Here is a 16,137-nt window from a genome sequence, read left to right as displayed (position 1 = left end):
TTCAAAAAATGGAAGATTTAGCATCTAGATGGAGCACCTTGCTAAACTGAACTTATAACACTCTTGAAAAATATGATTGCATAAGCGGTTTTTCACTAGGAAATGGCTGAACAAGTAGTTTGTAGGAAAAAAATAGATAAGAAATATTATCAGGTACCCTTTTGGTACATTACAAGATATGCTTAAGAATGTAAGGACTTATAAGCAACAGATTGTGTAAGAAATATAATATGTAAAAATTAGCCTTGTAACAGCATTGTAATAGCTTTGGGATAAGTTGTAAACTTTGGGAAAGGGTGTAGCTTTGAGACGAATGGTATAAAGATTGTGAGTTTTTTAACAAAGTTTGAGCACTTTTCTAGTTAGAAGAACACACTCCTGGGATTACAGTTGTGAATTAATAAATAATCAGTGCTGCTTCACAAGATGTGTGCCTCAGTTTATCTATTCAACTTATGAGCGTCTCCAACATAAGACAGTGCAAATAGAAGTCCCATAGCTATTACTGTCTGTCATACTTACTCTGTGAACACTGAAATTAGTTAGTGCCATTAACTCAGAACTTCTAAGAATGCAAACAAAGTTGAATTTTGCTGCCTGAGAATTGGAAAATAAGAGATTGAATTTTGGAGAGAGGATCCTGGGAAAACAAATACTTTGACCTCTCTTGAACTGTAGATGTTCCTAACTGTAGCATGTTCCTAAAAATATCAGTAGCAAATTTAACTCTTGTGAATTATTCTAAGTGCCAATGGAAAAGAAGGAAATACAAACCCTAACATTAATTGTTGATTCTATTGCATACAGATTTACATGCCCACATTCAGATGAGTGTTTTTTCAAACCTACAGATTTGATGTATTTTTTCAGTCCCTGTTTCTCTTTGGCTGCATCCATATAGACTATCCCTCTGCAGACTGAAGTCAAATGATCTGTCTCATCTGCTTATGTCATGATAGCACTGTCAGACACAGTCAGTTTTACCACAGGGGAAAAATGAAAGCAACTTCATAATGTCTTTGTGTGACCACACGACTTCAAATATTTACAACACCAAAATTGCTTTGTGACTTCTGTGTCATAAAAGTTCGACTGAAAAGCATTGCTAATGAAAGCAACGTATGTAGCTGTGGAAGTAGGCATGGAAACTAGCTACATTTTCAGCATGAATTTTGGGAGGAGTGTACAAAGTTGAAGCAGAATGTTTACATGGAGAAGACAAAACTTCTTTTAAGATTAAAGTGAAATCAACAACGATGTGTTTGTAATTCTATGGATGGAATGACAGATTGAATTATTTTTACATTTCCACATAGATATCTAGGAATAGAATAGAATAGAAACATTAATCACTTATCCTTATTCTATCCCTAATGCAAAAAGTGCCTTTAAAGGAAGTTGTACAAATACATGGTCAGCTTTCCGTGGAAGGGGAATACGGAAAATAAATTAACCTAAGACTTAGAAGTGCAGTTTATATATGAGTAAAAAATATTTTCAGGCATATAAATCAATCATATATTAATAACTTTCATATCTTCATTATGTATCAACTTTCAGAAGTGTCATTTTGTAATCTGAAACATCGCTTATCCACTTAGAGTTTTCAGTCTTGTATGGTTCTCATAAGCTAAGGGTGAGGCTTACAGTTTCACCTTCATCATGATTTTTACTGAAAATGAGGTGAAATTCAGTGTTTTGAAGATGGTAGCATACTGTTAAGAATATTCCAAGAACCAAAACTCACATATTTTCTAAGCTTTCAATATAGCCTTAAATGACTTGTTACTTCTATTCTTACAATAAAGTTCAGAAAGCTGTTAAACAGTAGAAGGCATGTATGAAGTATGGTCATGTACTGCACAAATTAAACAATATGTGACTGAAGGAAAATGACTAGCAGGAAAAAGAAGCCATGCACCAGCTGCAGAAGCTGATGCGTCGATATACATACTAAATTAAAGGAAACATATGGCACAGGTTGTGTTGCTTTTGTGATGTGCAGAAGTACTTTATTCCCTAGTTTTCTTTTTTTCTGAAACAAACAAATATCAAAAGTTTAATGAACAGCCTTACATGTTTAACACAGAGGAAATTTGTTGAACAGAAGTTTAAGTAAAACTAAAAAGCTGTAACTGTTGTTTATTGTTATAAAATAACTTGCTCAACTCTTCTAATACGATGTGTCATACAAATACTGGTTAAATAACTGTAGCTTATTTTGAAACACAAATTAATTATCTATACAAGCATGGTATTGCTTGCCTCTTTCAAAGTCCCATTAGTATGCAAATGACTCTAATTAGGTCACTGTCAGACAATATTTGTGTAGAGTCACTTTCCAAGGTTTAATATGATGATTTTGGTTCCTAAATATTTATAAATAGTGCTCCTAAAATCAGCTTTACTTAATAGGGATCATCCTGAAAGTCTCATTAGTTCAGTGGAATTAATCTTGGATGACAAAGAGGAAAAAAGGAAGATTTTCTTTCTTTTTTTCAGAAGATGATATCTTTCAATTTCCACACAGAGCATTAGCAGATTAGAGGAACAGTGTTACATTTTAAATAGGAATCATACTTTAAAAATCTTGCCATATAAAAATGAATATGTTGTCTTTGATCTCCTGTTTTTCATGTGTGCATTGATAAGGAAGTAAAGACAAGAAATAGAAAACTTTATGCATCATGAAGAAAGTCTGATGTACTGAAAAATGGGTATCACAGACAAGAATTATCATGTACAGTGGGAAATACATACTTATTCTTTGTACTGAAGTATATAACATTTAGGGTATGGCACTTTGATGACTCTTTAAAATTATTTTACAAGAGGTAAGAAGACAAAATAAAAAATATTTATGAATCAAATGGAAAAAAGGCCCAGAAAATAGAATATTGAAAGGTAAAACTTCGTGATAATACCTTGCAAAATGGAAAGAAGGCAATTAGCTCCCTCATTAGAAGACGCATCAAATGTCTCTTAACTAATCAAATAAAAGCATGTCAGCTTTAAAAGGTTTCATGAAATGGTAGAAATTATTGGAAATTATTATTTACTGTTTTACTCTAAGATCTGCTCATAGTTATTAAGCACAGTGAAAACATTTTGCATAGCTTATTGACAGTCACGTAACTGTGAAGGGTTATCTTTCTCTCTCTCTCTCTCAAAATAAATAATGCTTGGCTGTTTCCTTAGGAAACAGATCTGTTCCTTTGAAAAGAAAGCTGGCATTTAGAAGTCTAGGTGAGAATTTCACAATATTGCATTAGTTCCTCACTCTTAAAGCAACAGAATTCAGACACTATGAATGAACAGCCGGTCATTGAAGTTAGGAGTCTAACGAGAAAAGCTTAAAGGATTAACACAGAAAGAAATTTAATCTTAAAACTCTTCTTGAAATCTTACATCAAGTCCCAAAAGAGACAGTGAAAGATAGATGCAATGAAACCATTTTTGAGATGTGGACAACAAAACAGCAATGCTTTGTTGGGTTTTAATTCTTGTACCAGGACAGAGATACATTTTAGTATCTTACATGTCCGTGAATTCCTGGAGGCTGCACACTCTAATGATGTGCAACCTTTAGAATAATCTATGTGATACTTCTGCAAAATCCATAGCCAGAGTTTTCCAATAATGTGATAAGGAAAGTTAAAAAAAAAATAACTACAGCTTTTGTTTGGCCTATCTATTAGACACCTTTACATTTGTCCATATTGGAAGAATTCTACAATTATATTTTTCTATTGTCAGTGTTTCTACATGTGAAAGGTGCACACACATTGAATAGGTTACTTGTTGCTTCCCATATTAATGCCACATTTGAGATGAGGTTCTCAGTCACTCGTACCACTCATTCAATACATTATGCTCTTTTGACATTCCAAGTTCTGTGAAATTTTGCTTGGGATATGTGATTTGAATTAATATTTTAGTTTTCACTCCTGTTTTCCTGAAGAACCATTTTAGAAGTCCTCCTATCTTCTTATTTTCATTAGGCTTAAAATAAGGAAGTTAACAGAAAATATCTATAACTGCATCTTGGAAAGATGTAAGTAAGCTTCATACAACTCTTCAAACAAGAACTGAATTCAAGATAGAACAGATTTAACCTTATGTTCTTTGACATTTTTATTCTTTTCCTTTCCCATGGTACAGTCTATTTTCGACTGTGTTCCAGTCTAAACAGTCTAAGTATTATTTTGGGAATGAAGAGTAGTCTATCAATCTGTCTTTTTTTTTTTTTTTTAGGATAAAAATGGGATTTGGAAAGAATATTAATCATTATTATAAACACAAGCAATTAAGTTGTTTTTTTTTCAAAGTTAGACAACACCCCATTTTTGCTATGACATGAAACTATGAAATATTTCTGTCTTTCTTCTGAATAAAATGAGTCTATAACCAGAAATCCTATACCATGCTTGCAGTGCTGATTGGAGAAAAAAAATTAAATGCCTGAATTACATTCCTTCCTTTCATCCTTTATTTCTTCCTTTCTTCCCTCCTCCCTCACCCCTTTTTCCTACTGTCCTTGATACATTTAAACAGAAAATACTATTCCTGTTCTGGGATTTGTGAAAAAGCTTTAGGAATGTTGAAATAATTTCCAGCTCTCCCTAAGTGGTTTTTCAATATAACTTTCCTCTTTATAAAAAGAAGCAGTTTGAAGACATAGCCATGTGCCTACTGAATTGTTCATTTACAAATTAAATAGTTTTGGCATTTGACTTTGAAAGGTTCAGGATTCACAAATGCCTTCTTAGAAGTATTGGTGGTACCTGACATAGTAGTAGTATTCTTAGAAGTGGTGATATTGTGACTTTTACTGTGTTAACCCTAATTATTGCATATTAGCTGTGTGTATTATCAAGTAATTGTTAAATGTTTTCTTCCAGAAAATATCTACCATATGGGAATTCTGTAAAACGTCACAAATCACCTTAAATTTATTTCCATTACATTTTTTGTGATATAATTTCAGAATTTAGTTAAAAGTGCATTTACCTGCAGTACAACTGTACAGAGCAATAATGAGCATAAATTGTCAATGTTAAATTACGACAGTGTGAGTCACTTCACATTTCACTTAGAACTTGCTCCTGAAGGATGAGAAGGAAAGTAGACAAAGGAGGAAGGGTAGCTAGAAATAAGAAAGTGGGTTTGAGGGTGCAGCAAAATCTTTACAAAATCAAAATTTACATCATTATGTTCAATACTTGTTCCTTAAACTTTTTGTAAAGCAATAGTAGTAGTAAAGAAAATGCAAGCAGGTAAGCCCTTTCTACTGAAAGTGATAAGAAAAATGTATGTTCCTAATACACAGTTCCTTCAAATTTAAGCAAAACTGGTTATGCTGATTTTGGCTATTTGCCATGCTCCATTTTGGCTCCTGGAAAACCTCTGTCTCTACTTCTTGCACATTTTTCTGTCACTTTTTACTCACAAACTCTAAAGCTCTGCATTGTAATTTTTTATGCAGTATGTCTGGATGAAGAAAAGTCAATTTAGAGTTCAGGGCATAAAGGACAGTTTATTTAGTTGAGAACTCTTCAGACGCTTTTGTTTCCAATCATAGAAGGATAGTATTACTTAATTAATAGTGTTGTATATGTAGTAAATATTGTTACAGTTTGATATAGTTATAAAGTTTTATTTAGTTTAAAATAATCAATATTTATTCAATATGACTAGTGTAGAAGTCTACTAGGCAGCTATGGACTGGTTTCTGCTGTTGAAATGAGAATTCTTATTGCCCTGAAATGTAATTACAAGGATGTTTTCATCTCTAGCTAGTGGGCTTGTCTGTTCAGGCTGCCTTAATTTTTCTTTCAAAAATAAATAAATATGACTCACTTTCTCTTTCTCTCCAAACTATCTTCCTATATACTTGCCTGACCCAATTGCACTAGATAATGAGTTAAGGACATGCTTTTGAATTATTCTGTTGTTCCGTGTTACACAGCTCTTGTGTTGTATCATACGATACTTCTGCTGCCTGTCACTTAGGTGTTAAGCTCAGAAAACCAAAACCAGGCCTTATATGAGCAAGAAGAGAACAGACAAGAAAAAATGTCATTTAATTTTCAAAGAAGATTTTTACTGGTACAAATCAAATCACCACAAACAAAGGTCTTAGTTGTCAAGAAAAATTTATATCCCAATAGGTATTAAAACCTGGCAAACATTCCTATACACATGAAAGACAAATGTGGAAGTTGATTGCAGATGTGATCTAAATTTTGTAGATTAGCCATAAAAATATTTTGTAATTTTTGTAAGTAATTAATTATTATGTTTTTTAATTGTTTTATACTTAAATTCATTTTGAAAGAAAACACATTCCTTTCTAAGATTTCTAATATATGTGGACTACAAGGCTGTGATGTGGTATACAAGTGGATGACATAGATTATCTAGTTTTAGAATGCAATACACACCTAAATTTTAGTTACCTCTGGAGAGACTGATTGATTGCATTTAATTGCTAGTCAGTGCAGAACTAGTAGCTACAGAAAAACTCCAGCAGGAAACTGACTGTGTAAATTAAATGAGAGCTAGACTAAAAAGGGTTTTGATTTGGCTTGCTCAGACTACTTGTTACAAAACTATGGTTTACCTTCACTATCCATCATGATGCCCTATTTCTTTACCAGAAAAAAAGTGCTTGGCTTGGCAGACTAGTCCTCATTTTATTTCTTTGACTACTCGGCTTGGATTCAGAAATGCTTTGTGAAAAAGCCATTTTGGGGATGCTGTGTCAGACAACAAGGCAAATCCCTTTTTAAGGCATATATTTTATCTGGTGATGGAAGGTCAACACTTAGCTTCTATACACAAAGCGAAGCAAAACAGAACTACATTCGATACTCATATTGCTACATCATGTTTCATAAAATAAAGACCAGCCAAAAAAAAAATAGAAAAGGTGAACATTTAATGCTACCTGGGGCTTTTATTTGGGATTATGCATTATTTGTGTATGATGCTAAATGCCTTACCTGCTTTGAGTTTCAGGGAAGAGGATTAGAAAAGAAATATAAAAATCTGTAAGAAATTATATATATATTTTCAGTACATAAAAATGTCACAGCTTTAGAACTCATTATCTCTATTCCTCTAGGGCTAAAAGTGAGAACTGGTTCCTATTTGGAAACTAAACTGTTACAGTTATATAGTTCCCTGCAACTGGAAAAATCTAAAATGCCTTTAATATACTGTACTCATGTTTTTACAGAACTTTTGAAAAAAAGAACCCAAACAAACAATAGTAAAATATTTTATATGCATGTTTAAAAATTAAGTAAATGATGGGTTAGAGGGATCTGTTTCTGTGCACAGTTTTATAAAACTCCACTATTCTGATGCTGTTGTTTTTTAAAGCTGTTTTGCATTCTTGAAACAGTACATGAGTATACACAGCACAGTATAAAAATAAGTACTAGTGTCTGAACAATAGAATTTAGGATTTGATGCAGATTTTGTGGAAGTCAATAAATGTTTTTCAGGGAAAAGAGGAAGAGAAATATTTCATAACTAAATCAGAGGTTTGAAAAATGTATGTTTAAAATGACCTTGATATCAAAAAAAAAAAAAAAAAATCTAATGATGGATGAAAAGGGAAGTAAAAAATGGAATCGAAATAAGAAAAATAAGAAAAAAAGCTAGATAAAGCTAAATACTAGGGAAAAACAGAGAAATAAAACAATAAACCTCAAAATAAGCTCTGTTTTCCAAAGGAATAAAACCTCAGTGGTAGTTCATGAGCGCATCCAAATTAAGTGTACGTGGTAGGCATATTTAAATTATTAATCAGTTCTTCAGTAGCAGTAAAATGAGTCAATGGTTGAATAGGTGTTTTCCATCACCAGTTTTCAGACTATGAAAAGTCACTTAACTAATGGAATAATTTTTCATCATAAAATAAACTTTGTTACTTTATTTTTCAGTGGTGTCTTGATGAAATACTCTTTACAGTCTGTTAGGAGAGCTGATGGCATACAATAGTGCAATACATATCTTGTACCTTACCTAAGTAATATTGAATATCAGAGCCCATATTATATGTTTGAGTCTCTTGCTTATCCCACCACTTCACCTCCTACTTTTTGTGGCTGCCTTGATATTTCTGAAGGCTTTGTATCAAAAATGTGTTTTCCTACTATTTGCTTCTTATTCTGTATTTTATCCAGTTGGTCTTTGAAAGGTGGCCCTCCCACTGACCATGGAAGCTGTACCATCTGGCTGAGAAAAGACAAAGATTTTTGATGTCTAACAGAGGCCACCAAAGCTATATAACCAAACAAAATCAAAGAATCAACACGAATAGAAATAAAAATATACACTTATGCATTAATTACAAATTGTGTAGTGACAAAAACAGTGATAATTGAGAAAAGGAAAACAAAGGCAGAAGTTCATAAAGATGACAGAATGAAATCAGCATTCAAATTCAATAACAGAATAATCTCTGATCCACAGCAAATTATGAAAAGTTTGATTTACACTGTTTTCTGTAAAGATTTATTATGAGACAGTTTTAGAAATCTTATATTATGACTAACATTTTTAAGCTTTATTTTAAATGAGCTTAACAAGAGGACAATAATAATGATATTGCATTTTGGAACAGATATCTTAGTGAGGAAAGATTAAAGACTTTGTGTAAATAATTCTGATTTTAAGAAACATAGTAGTAGAAGTTAGGTAGGAGAAGTAAGCATTCTTCATGTTATATTTCATAAAACTTCAAGGGTCATTTTATTTATAAGTCTTCATGTGTACTGCTATGGATATTTGATATGTAAGTTTGTGTGTGAATACATAGAAATATTTACATGTAAAGACGAACTGTTAATAGCAGACTTCTGTATATGTAATTTCTTTTCTTTCCAATTTGTACAAATTTTGGGTTTTTTTAACTAATTTGACAAATTATCTTAATTACATGCTTCCATTTTTGTACAGTTGATAGCTTTTTGATCATTTAGTTATGCTATACTGTGTTTGGATAAGATTTGGGGGGATTTTTGGGGGTGAGGGGAGGAATGTCTAGTTAATTAGCCTCTGCAGTCTTTCAATTAAAAGATATTCCTCTCTGGTTCTTCAAAATAAAAAGTACATGAAACTGACTTAGATAATCACCCATTTACAATGTATAGTAGATGTCTGGACAGTCTGCACACTAAATTTGTGCCAATTTTTGCTGGAAAATTCTGCTTTTACTGTCACAACCTTCTTTAGGAGTTTCATGGGCCACTTTAAAAAGGAAAACAGTCATATTTTATCAATAGGAACCACACTTCAAGAATTATCTGCAAGTGCGTGGCTATGCTGAACCCTTCCTTTGTCATTGTTTTTCACAAATACTGTCCATAGGCTCTACTTTGACTCTCTGTTTGCAAATCTTGTGCTATGAAACTTTACTAAACTCTGTAGGTTTGCATTTCACCTGTACAAATCAGCCAAATGCTTTTCTTACCCCGTGACCCCTGTAAAGGAGGGACTATTTACAAAAGCTGTGCACAGCAGTTCAGAGTTCCTACATTTCACCCTTTGGCAAATATTTATATTCCATTCATGCAAATAGATGCAATGTGTTGTGTGGGAGTTTTAAAGAAATGTTATGAAATCCTAAGAAACATAAAAGTTTAAATGAATCAGCTGTTGTTTAGCTGGTTGTTTTTTAAAGATGACTCTACATATTTACTGTAAATTTTCCAGACATAGAATATAAATTACCGACTTAATGTATAAACATGATAAATCTTTTCTCTTGAGTGTGTGTGTCTGACTACAGCTATACAGTAGATGATGTGGTGGTTCCTCCTTCCTGAGATGGAGTAATCAGATCTGAAATTAATAATTTAAGCAAATTTGACCTTGAAAAGCATAGAGCCCATATATTCTAGAGGGTAAATGAAACATATCTAGTTTAAGTTAATTGACAGATGCATATAGATCATCTTTGGATACAGAAGTCCTGGCTGTGCTGAAGTCAGTGTAAAATTCAGTGACGTCAGTGGAACCAGGATTTTCTTCAAAGTGTTGGAAGCAACTGAGCTGGTGACAGGCAGCAGTCTGATGCACTTGTATGGATGAGTGAGTTTGTTTGATTTTATTTGCCCTTGTAGCACCATAAATAATCTTTCATCCATTCTGTTAACATTTCTTTGATAAACAGTGTTTACAGCAATAATTATAAAGGAGCCTCTTCTTTGACTTGGGGTAAAATAGTGCTCAAAGTATACTCCAACAGCGAATTGGATGCCTCTGTTTCTCCAACAAGTATCATCCCTTGCCTGTCTCAAAAGAATAAAAAAAGCAATCCAGCAGTACAGAAAATAACAGGGAGCTATGAATCAGTTCATCTTGTCAAGCTACATCTTTTAATGATGGGCAGATTGTCCTGGGGTTTCTTTCATGTGTGATGTAAGAGCAAAATATATTTCAGCAGTAATTTCTAACTGAGAACAAGTTTCTGCTGTGTCTGACATCCAACCAGCCATGAAGGGAGCTAAATAGAGTGGCTGCCCTGGAGAGAATCCAGCAGCCACCTCACATGAGAGCAGTATATAACAGATGGGACTAGAATGACTGATTTAATTGGAATATTTTAATAGAAGAATGGAGAAACACTGCACAGCTCTATCTGTTAGTGAAAAACTCCATTAAATTCCCCAAATTAATTGTTCCATAGGGACAATATGTCAAATAAAACATATTTCACAGTAGTCTCTCTCTCTTTTTCTCTATTTCTCTCTCTCCACCTCTCTTCTTCCCTCTCACCCTCCTTTTTTTTTTTTTTTTTATTTTTTCTTTTAATTTTGTTTGCTCATTTGGGGAAATTCCAGATCAACATTGTGGAAAAGAATCTGCTACATTCCATTTTTAAGACACTTTTGAAATACATTTAAAACTCTAAAAGAGAAAGAAGCATTTGGATATACTCAAATATTTATCTAGATCTATTACTTAAAATTCAAAACAACCTAAAGCATTTGGATTTATCTGATGACTCCAGTTCCAAAAATTCTTTGTTACAGAAATATTTCTTAAGCATAAATTCAGCAAAGAACAACCACCAACTCATGACAATTATCTCTTATATTTCATATAATATATAAACTTTGTCCAAAAAAAAATAAGAATTTGGGACTTTTAGTTGTGTTTTTCTTGTTAACAGACAGTAGGTTCTAGTATGTATTTGAATTGCTTTTTAGGATCATATAGATGAAATTAAATGCGTTTTTGTTTAGGCTTTTTTTTTTCTGTTAAGAAATGTTAAAAGAATTTAATGTGAAAGCCTTCAAGTTCTCCCAGTAATATCTCATGACATTGTCAAAACCATAGAATCCTGTAAACTATTATTCCGGTTCTTAATAGAATCTGTATTAAAAATTTTTAGCCATATAATAATTTCATGTTTGGGTTTGGAAAGTCTGTTATTTTTTAGAAAATATGGCAAACCTGCTGATGATAATGAAAGAATGACCTATCAAAAACCTTAACAACACAGTGCTTAATGGTAATTCAATTGTTGGAATAATGGAATTTATATCAATTAACCGTGACAGAGTCTCCTATCCAGTAGCTATTCATCTGCCAAGAAGAAGAACAAATAGTTTCGCTAAAAGCACAAGGAAAGAATTGCAGTATTATTTTGAGGGACCTTCCTATTAAATCAACTTATAAAGGGCCGGAAACTTATTGAAAGAATATTTAAAGAAGGCAAACAGAAGAAATCATCAGAAGTGATGTTTCACATCAAGTCTGAATTTCTTTCCTCTTTTTTATTCAAAGAAAGGGCTTCATTGCTGGCAGTGATTCATCTACACAGGCCAGGTTTTTATCTTTCCTATCACAAAATGAAAACGCTATATTACTTAAAAGTGAAATTTAGCAGAACAAGATTTTTTTAAAGAAAATATGGGTGACATTTTTTTTCTGCACGTGCTACCTAGACATTTTCATTTTAATGATCTTTTCAGTGAAACAATCATCTGCAATAAGACTTTACTTTTACTGGAGGATTTTTATATTAGATTTTCATTCCAAAGTTTTGTATCTGTTTAGTCTACGTTATTCTTTCTTGGCTTTCATGAATAGACCATCACAAATGCATATAGTCATTCCCCATCCAGAAGCAGCTCAAAATTGACCTTGGATTTGTTACTTTCTACAAAATACTTGGAAGTATACCCACTATAAAAATGGAACCGCCCCACATTTCTTCCTATAATGTGGGGTTTCAATTTGAGCTCCTATTTTCTTCATTGTTAAATGATTCAATGTTACATGTATTATACTATCATAGTATAGTCAGGGTTGGAAGGGACCTTAAAGATCATGTAGTTCCAACCCCACTGCCATGGGCAGGGACATCCCATGAAATCAGGCTGCCCAAGGCCCCATCCAACCTGCCCTTGATACCTCCAGGGATGGGGCAGGCACAACTTCCCTGGGGAACCTGTGCCAGTGCCTCACCAGTCTCATGGTGAAAAAATTCTTCCTAATGTCCAGTCTAAATCTGCCCCTCTCCAGTTTACACCCATTCCCCTTGGTCCTATCCCCACAAGCCTTTATGAACAGTCCCTCTCCAGCTTTCCTATAGCCCCTTCAGGTACTGGAAGGTCGCTATAAGATCTCCTCTGAGTCTTCTCTTCTTCAGCCTGAACAGGTCCAACTCTCTCAGCCTGTCCTTGTAGGGAAGGTGCTCCAGCCCTCCGATCATTTTTATAGCCCTCCTCTGGACCTGTTCCAACAGCTCCATGTTCTTCTTATGTTGAGGATTCCAGAACTGGACACAATATTCCAGGTGGGGTCTCACAAGAGAGGAACAGAGAGGCACAATCACTTCCCTCGAACTGCTGGCCGTGCTTCTTTTGATGCAGCCCAGGATATGATTGGCCTTTGGGGCTGATGTATTACTATACTTTCTCTTTTCTGTGGTAACTGAAAAGCTCAGCAGCAGCCTAGATCAGAATCCTACAAAACTTAAAACTTGCACCTCTGCAATGTCATTCTGACATTGAAAGTGTCCCAATAAAGAAATTAATGTAACATGCCGAATGCAATTACAGTACAATTAATGCCTCAGTCAGAACAGCAGTTCAGATTGGAATTTACAACTTCTAATGCATCACTAAGTCCAAGTGTTTCCTTAAACTCTCTAAGTTTGGGGAAGGAATTATCTTTTCTTAGTTATTTATTAGTAACACCATGTTCTCACTTTTATTATGCATACTGAAGCTGAGCAGTACCATTTCTGCACTGGCTGCAGTAACGTTGCAGTTAAATTTTCTAAAAATATTGAATAGAGATTCTTTAATGCTGTTGGAGTACATTGTTCTTTGGACAGATAATTTTGCCCTCATATACTTACTACTTTAGGATTAATTTCTTGCTACCTTCATGCTAGTGCATTTGGAGGGCAAACATTGCTCAAAGTTTAAGGGCAGTAGGAGGAAACCGAAATTTTAAGTACAAGCTAAATGAAGTGATCCTCAAAAAATGTGGAAGTGTTAGTAATGTCAAGTAAAATGAGCCTCTGAAGAACTGTGAAACACAGTTAAGAAACAATAACATGAAGAGTGATACTGGCTGACTGATAAGTCAACTAACTTGGAGTTAAATTTTGATTAACATGTCATCTTTCATTATAGTGCATAGGAATATTTTAAAGCTGAAAAATACTGAATGATCAATGAAAGATACGTGCATTACATTTTACATTACATCATGGATTTGAAACTAGAGCCATCCTGTAGTTAAGAAAACATCCATGAAGGCTTCTACAAACATTGACTGCCTATAGTTTAGGTGCTGTTCCTTCTTTAATTTTCCATTACCTTAGAAAACTTATGGTTTGAAGATTCGAGGGAAAGTAGGAAGAAATGAGAGGAAAAATTTCACAGAATCACAGAATCACAAGGTTGGAAAGGACCCATTGGATCATCGAGTCCAACCATTCCTAACACTCCCTAAACCATGTCCCTAAGTACTTCATCCACCCGTTCCTTAAACACCTCCAGGGAAGGCGACTCGACCACCTCCCTGGGCAGCCTGTTCCAGTACCCAATGACTCTTACTGTGAAGAATTTTTTTCTGATATCCAACCTGAACCTCCCCTGACGGAGCTTCAGGCCATTCCCTCTAGTCCTGTCCCCTATCACTCGGGAGAAGAGGCCAGCTCCCTCCTCTCCACAACCTCCTTTTAGGTAGTTGTAGAGAGTAATAAGGTCTCCCCTCAGCCTCCTCTTCTCCAGGCTAAACAACCCCAGCTCTCTCAGCCGCTCCTCATAAGACTTGTTCTCCAGCCCCCTCACCAGCTTTGTTGCTCTTCTCTGGACACGCTCCAGAGCCTCAACATCCTTCTTGTGGTGAGGGGCCCAGAACTGAACACAGTACTCGAGATGCGGTCTCACCAGTGCTGAGTACAGAGGGAGAATAACCTCCCTGGACCTGCTGGTGACCCCATTTCTGATACAAGCCAAGATGCCGTTGGCCTTCTTGGCCACCTGGGCACACTGCTGGCTCATGCTCAGTCGGCTGTCAACCAGCACCCCCAGGTCCTTCTCTTCTGTGCAGCTCTCCAGCCATTCTTCCCCCAGTCTGTAGCGCTGCATAGGGTTGTTGTGCCCCAAGTGCAGAACCCGGCATTTGGCCTTGTTAAACCTCATACCATTGGTCTCGGCCCAGCAGTCCAGCCTGTTCAGATCCCTTTGCAGAGCCTCCCTACCCTCCAGCAGGTCGACACTTCCTCCCAGCTTAGTGTCATCTGCAAACTTGCTGAGGGTGCACTCGATGCCTTCATCCAGGTCATTGATAAAGACATTGAACAGAGCTGGACCCAGTACTGAGCCCTGAGGAACTCCACTTGTGACTGGCCTCCAGCTGGAGTTAACTCCATTGACCACCACTCTCTGGGCCCGGCCATCCAACCAGTTTTCTACCCAGGAGAGTGTGCGCCTGTCCAGGCCAGAAGCTGACAGTTTCTGAAGCAGAATGCTGTGAGAAACTGTGTCAAAGGCTTTACTGAAGTCCAAGAAGACTACATCCACAGCCTTTCCCCCATCCAGTAGTCGAGTGATTTCGTCATAGAAGGTGATCAGGTTAGTTTGGCAAGATCTGCCTTTTGTAAACCCATGTTGACTGGGCCTGATCACCCGGTTCTCTTGCGTGTGCTTCATGATAGCACTCAAGATTACCTGTTCCATGACTTTCCCTGGCACTGAGGTGAGACTGACAGGCCTGTAGTTCCCCGGATCCTCTCTGCAACCCTTCTTGTATATGGGCACAACATCAGCCAGCCTCCAGTCTAGTGGAACTTCCCCAGTCAGCCAGGACCTCTGGAAGATGATGGATAGGGGTTTGGAAAGGACATCCGCCAGTTCCTTCAATACTCTTGAGTGGATCCCATCCGGCCCCATAGACTTGTGGACGTCTAGCTGGGCAAGCAAGTCTCTAACCGCCTCCTCTTGGATCACGGGAGCCTCAAAACCAAAATTTCTTTGGTTTTGTTTGGTTTTGGGGGGATATTAATGTTCATAGAAAATAATTAGTCACAGCTGTGATTTCAGGCTTTGGATGTTCTGAAAATGAAAATAAATAATAAAGGTAGAGTTTTGCTACAATATGTAAATAATATTACTAACTCTTCTGTTACCAATGCTGATACCAAGTATCTTGGTTGGACTATATTGTTTGTGAATATTTTTGTCTTCCTTTGCCTGTTTATCTTTTCATTAGAATGTTTTTATATAGCAAAGTAGTATTTTCTTAGAATTCCAAATTAAAATAAATTGGGTTGAACTGTGAAAATTTGAAGAAGGAAGCAATATAAATTTTATGAAACAAAAGCAGAGATTGAGGTTTTCTTTCAGTTCCTAATAACTGTATTTTCTATGATTTTTCAGTTATTGCTCTTGTTCTGACTAAATGAAACTATGAAGAAGCAAAATGTTTAATTAGAATTTTGCTCAAATTATACAAAAATTCATTATATTTTATAAGTGAAATAAGACAAATTATATTTCTTCTATAATACTGTCTTTGCATTGAATATATAAGTGAACTTAGACTATTTCAGATATCTCTTATGATTATAAAAATTAGTTACTGGTAAGCAGCAAT

Source organism: Cuculus canorus, chromosome 1 (assembly GCF_017976375.1).
Source record: "Cuculus canorus isolate bCucCan1 chromosome 1, bCucCan1.pri, whole genome shotgun sequence".
Lineage (NCBI taxonomy): Eukaryota > Metazoa > Chordata > Aves > Cuculiformes > Cuculidae > Cuculus > Cuculus canorus.
This window is presented reverse-complemented; position numbering follows the sequence as displayed.